Genomic DNA, 6,000 nt, shown 5'->3' with positions numbered 1-6,000 from the left:
ACTCTCTCTCCTGTTTATGATCCATGAATTAGAAGTGGCATATTAGAGCAGAGGCTTGCCTCTTTTTAAATTTAGAGGGGCCTTTTATCCTGGTTAAATCAGGACAGGCCTCATTTATGCCTGCTGTCCTCAGTCTCAGGAATTTAGTGCCCCTTTCACTCTTAGAATATCCTGGCTTGAGAATTTATAGATCATCCTACCAAGGCACTTAACCCATTCCAGTGAAGCCTAGGTGACATTACTTAGAAGAATTCCCAACAGTCTTAAGTGTATTATAACCCTAAAGCAGGTGATTGTTCTCGCCCTATACAGCCTTCATTTTTAGCTTCAGAAAGAACCTAAAGTAGTATTTTATTTGTCTTAAAAAATATCTAACACACAAAGTGATTCCTGGCTGCTAATACTTGAGAGGATTGCTTTGAATATAGCATTTTGGTCTAGTTCTCCTTTGTAAAGCAGATGACAGTTTAAGTTATAACACCACAAATTAATGTAGCTTATGAAACTACAGAGCTAAGCTAAATAAAAATTATCAATTACAAGCATTTTGCTGTCTTATAATTGGTATATATTCTATTTTGAGCATCAAAAAATAGGATGGAGAGGGATAGTTAATATGGGGAACATAATGTTCCAGAATTGATCAGATATTTCTAATTCAACTGAGAGATCCAAACCATTTGGTCTCTCTAATGATAGATTCAAAGGAGAAAAAAGTTTTCATCTCTTTGAGAAACCAGATAGGATTTTGAAATTCGGCAAAAGCTATATTTGTGCATGTATTATCTCTCAGTATAATCTCTCACAGGGAAAAGGAAAAGGACAGCACCACATGCAAACAATTAGCTAGGTCAGGAGTCAGCAAAATTTTTCTCTAAAGGGCTATATAGTAAATATTTTAAGCTTTGTGGGCTATGTGGGTCTGTCTCAACAATTCAAATCAGCTCTGTGGCAAGCAAGCAGCCATAAACCATGGCTATGTTCCAATAAAACTTTATGGACAATGAAATTTAAATTTTGTAAAATTTTCACATATCACAAAGTTATTATTCTTTTGACTTTTGTTCCACTTACTCAAAACTATCCATTCTTGCCTCACAGCCATTCAAAAAACAGACCCCTAAGCTAGGCCATGAAATAAGCAAATCTCTGTATGAGATTTTCTAAAAGAAAAATATGGGACAAGTCTCAGAGGATGAGAAACTAGGTAAGAAATATATCTAAAAGGCCATGTAATAACCAACCTGTTGACCCATGAGGATCAAGTAATTGTATCTGAAAGGTTCCCAGAAAGTAGAACTTTCTTAACTTGGTATACTGACACCATAAACAAACAACTTGAAGCAGCATAGTAAGTTATTGATGTATGCCTCCTTGATTCTGGCACCAATTCAGATGTGCTTTATCTCCATACCACCAAGGAATTAATTCAGTTCTGACACTACTTGGAAATAGTATCTCATCTCACAGGCTAAGGGTCCAATTCCAGCAGATGCCTCCTTCTCTCAAACTTCAGATACCAATTACAAATCCAGGTTGTTTCCTGTGCTTCTGACCTACCAGCATTGGATTGGATGTTCACATGACTCTCTCGATAATTTTGCTACAGCAGCTCACAACTCAAAGAAACATTTTACTTATTAGATTACCAGTTTATTATAAAAGGATGTAACTGAGGAACAGCGAGATGAAATGGTAAGGCAAGGTATGGGGAAGGGGCAAGGAATTTCCATGCTCTCTGGGCACACCACTCTTCCCCCATCTCCTTGTGTTCACCACCCCAGAAGCTCTCTGAACCCTGTCCTTTGGGGATTTTATGGAGGCTTGATTACATAGCATATTAAGAAAATCAATGGCCAATGGTGACAGAAGTCAATCTCCAGTTCCTCTCCCCTGGAGTATAAGGACAGGGGGACTGGAAGTTCCAACCCTTTAATCACACGGTTGTTTCCCCTGGCAACCAGCCCCTATTCTTAGGTTACCTAGGAGTTTTCCAAAAGTCACCTCATTTAGTTCAACAGACACCTTATTACACTTAACATTTAAGTTCCAAGGGTGTTAAAATTCCTGTGCCTGGAATAAGGATGAAGATCAAATATGTATTTCTTATAAATCACAGTATCACAGCCTCAGTGGTCGGGATACATTTAAAATATTAATTAAAGATAGGATAGAAACTATGCTCACAGAAAAAGCAAAACTAATGGAATAATAAATAATATGAAGAAAAATACCTTCCCATTTCTTTTTAATTATAGGCTATTACCTTTATAATATAAAGTTGTTTACTAATGGTGTTTATAAAAAGAACACACTCTGCCTTAAGAAAGAAACTTAAACATGAAAGTATGCAACATGAAGTTTCTTCGTGAAGTCAGTATTTTCCAGGTCAGCATGGACAAGAAGTAACTTAATCTGATTTGGGGTGAAAGATTTATCAAAAATTCTGAGTAAAAGCAACTTGTGAACAAAATAACTTTTTATAAGACTTGGAAATAGAAAAAGTAGAAAATATGAAAGAACGCACAACTTAATTCAGCAATATTTCATTAACACAGAGGATGGGTATGGTGGTACAATCAACTTACCACATGAAACATGAGCCCACCAATGGAGGGCTTTCACGCACCAAGAAAAATAGTTATGCAAAGCTTTGAGAAGTAGAGATCCATCCGTGCGCTAAAGTTTACTGTAATTTTAAAAGTTATTAACCTTATGAATTAGGCTGTTTTCCATTCTGCTTTTTCACAGTGCAGCAAGTAAGAGAAACTGATGTCGATTAGTTAACAGAAGTAATGGTCAAAAAAGAAGAGGAAACCATAGAACCATTTTCATATGGGGCAGGCATGTTACTATACACCTGTGTCATCAAGAAAAGAATAGTCATTTCTCCCTTCCTGAAGACAATCAGAGTGCTTTTAGTATTATATTAAGCCACAAACTACAAAAGGAGTTTCCTCTCATCTTGATTGGTCACGTTTGCACAGTAAATGTCAGTCGATCTCAAAGTATTGTTGGTGTTCCTATAATTCGTGACATAGATAGTGAAGGTACACAGGAATTACAGTGTTAGAACTAAGAAAAAAACCACCTCATTACAATGACAGAAAAACTAAAGCACAGATGAATGAAATGTAAATCAGACCATGGTCATTGATAAATGGAGACGTCTAACTCCAAATGCTATTTCCACAAATAGGTTTGCTATTGAAAAAAAATAGAAAGTTATCAGTGGAAGATGCATACCAGTTATCAACTGCTAGGTAAGGTAACCCTGGGTTAAAAGCTTTTATGAGAGGGATCTACTTTACACTTTAATGTTTTACTCTCATTTTGCTTGCCCTATGTTCAAGTTACCATACTATAATCATACTGGTAATCTTATACCTCAAAGTAAATTTACTACCACTATCATGTAGATACCACAAACACAAATTTCTAATCAGGAAAAGGCAGTCTGTGACAAGACAGAAAAAGCAGTCTGTGACAAGACATGATTTTGAATTTCTGGCTCTGGGCAAAATAGTGAACTAGGAAGAAGTTTGTTTTGTATCTCCCTAACCTCTGCCACAACCTCACCTTGATCCCTTGATAAACTTTTTCCTCTTCCCAGATACCTATCATTTGCCCAAAATTAGAGAGCGGTATACAGAGAAGAGATCATTAGTGAGAAAGGCGTGAAATGATTAGGCTGACCCAGAACATAGCTCTTCTATTCTTTTTACTATGTTAATTCCAGGATCAGAAGCTAACACTTGTAGTGTCTACAATATATAAATCAATGTGCTACGTAAACATTTGGCATGTTGTCATTTAATTCTCACCACAAATTAACAGAAAAGGTATTTCTCCCCACTCTGCCATTTTACATATGAAAAATACAAACTAAGAAATTTCTCAACATTATACAAGTGTATTATTCCCCCTTGATAGCTGTACTGCTCAAATGCCCTCAGCATAGTATCATACTAGTGAAGTGGGTTCACAGAGGGTCTGTGAAAACGTGCCACCGTTTTGTCCTTGCCCCACTCCTGCAACAGAAGGATATAGACTAAAAACACTAGTGCGTGTTATCACCTTCAAAATTTTCAATTTTTGAATATTTACAGTATCAATAGGGAGACTTTATCTTGCCAAGCAAGACTTAGCAACAGTTAAAAATCTGCTTCAGACTGCTTCTTATATGATTATTTGCAATTTTAATCATTTTAGGTCTAGTTAAAATCTATCCTTAATTTGTAATGAATGTATGTCTGGTTGAAGGAAAAAAGTTGGATTTTACAGGTTTAATGATCTTTACAATATTTACTTCCTCCACATTGCTCAATGGGCCCAGATATTTAACAGGTCGCTTCTTACACTTTATTTGTAAGACCATAGTACAAAATAGAAACTTGGTCTCTTTATAGTGCCTGCTGATCTAATTTTCCTCACTTTTCTTTCTATTGCAATTCTGGAGTTACATTATGAATTAGTCAGAGACAGACTTTTTAGTAGAAATCTACATAATTTGTTTTTCCCACTCCCAGTAAAGGTACAACAGTTAAGGTTCCTTCAAATATTTATTGAATACCAAGTGTATATATTGGATGTTGAGGATACAGAAGGAAAAGAAAATGTAACTTCTAGCTTATGGTTTAGCCAGAGCCCAACATGTACTTAACTAATATGTACACTAAATAATATGCACAAAGGAACACAAGAAGCAGAGGGAAAAAATGGTTCTACACTGACTTTGGGATAAGGGCACAAATGGAACAAATTCATGACATGTGGAAGAGATGTTTAACTAGAATTTCGAAAAAAATAAGTAAAATTTCACTGTGTTATATTCCAAGCAGAGATTTCCCCAGCAAAGGCAAAGAATTTTAAAAGTACACAAGGGAAATGGCAAGTACTGGCACCAGATAAATCTGAAAATTGGGCACACACGTTAATGAAAGGTGACAACAGATGAAGTTGGAAAGGAAGGGCCATATCATGAAGGCTTTTTGGTACAATGATGAGCATTTGGCTTCTATTTAGGAAAGGAGCTATGGAATATTTCTAAGCAAAAGAGTAACAATCATTGTTTGTCTTACAAAGATTGATCTGGTAGTAAGAAAGAATGGATTGGAATGGGGATAAGGGCAGAAGACTGCAGTCAGCCTAGAACATTTTAGGCTATTTTAAGAGTCCAGGTGAGATGAACATCTACTATGGCTAAATATCTACTGTAACAAGAGAAGTAGACAAATTATAAAACTACTTCTGGGACCAAGACAAAATCTCACAATACATTGTATATAGTTAGAAGAAAGATGGAGAATTCTGATTACTGTGAGATGACTAGGTAGAGAGATAGTGACGCCAATAACCAAATTAGGAGGGATGGAACAGCTAATGCTTGGGGGCAAGGGAGAAGAATTTAGATTTGATTACAGGGATCATTAGAGCTGCAGTGAGAATCCAAGGCTGAGTGAAGTCATGGGGTCATGAAGATAATTCAGGGACAGAGTATAGAGACCTGAGGAACCGGAGACTGCTTTAAATAGTAAATAGGCAAAAGAAGACATCCAAAGGAATGGAAAAGCAAAGCAGAACAGTTAGGTCAAAAGTACGGAGTTTTAAGGAGTAAATGATTGTTTACAAGTGCTTCAAGGATTAAACAGAAGTATTAAGTGAAGCCACTGAATCTGGCAGTCAAACGGTGACCTTTGAGAGAACCACTTCAGCAGGGTGATTAAATCTGAGGCTTAAAACAAAATTGGAGTGAAATGAGGAAATGAAGGCAGACAGAGATTTCCAAGAACTGTCAGGAAGATGGAACAATAGTATAAACAAAAGCCAGACTGAAAAGTGTGTGGTTTTTTTTTGTTGTTTTTTTTTTAAGAAGGCAGATGAGATTTTTCACATAAATGTCTGGCTCAGTTAAAAACAAAATTTCAAAGAAAGAAGACACTTGGGGTGTAGAGGGAAGATGTGGAACTGCCTGTCCAAATAAAATTTTAAACACTACAT

The sequence above is a fragment of the Panthera leo genome, chromosome A2 (assembly GCF_018350215.1).
Source record: "Panthera leo isolate Ple1 chromosome A2, P.leo_Ple1_pat1.1, whole genome shotgun sequence".
Lineage (NCBI taxonomy): Eukaryota > Metazoa > Chordata > Mammalia > Carnivora > Felidae > Panthera > Panthera leo.
The sequence above is the reverse complement of the archived record's forward strand: the minus strand, read 5'-3'. Positions refer to the sequence as shown.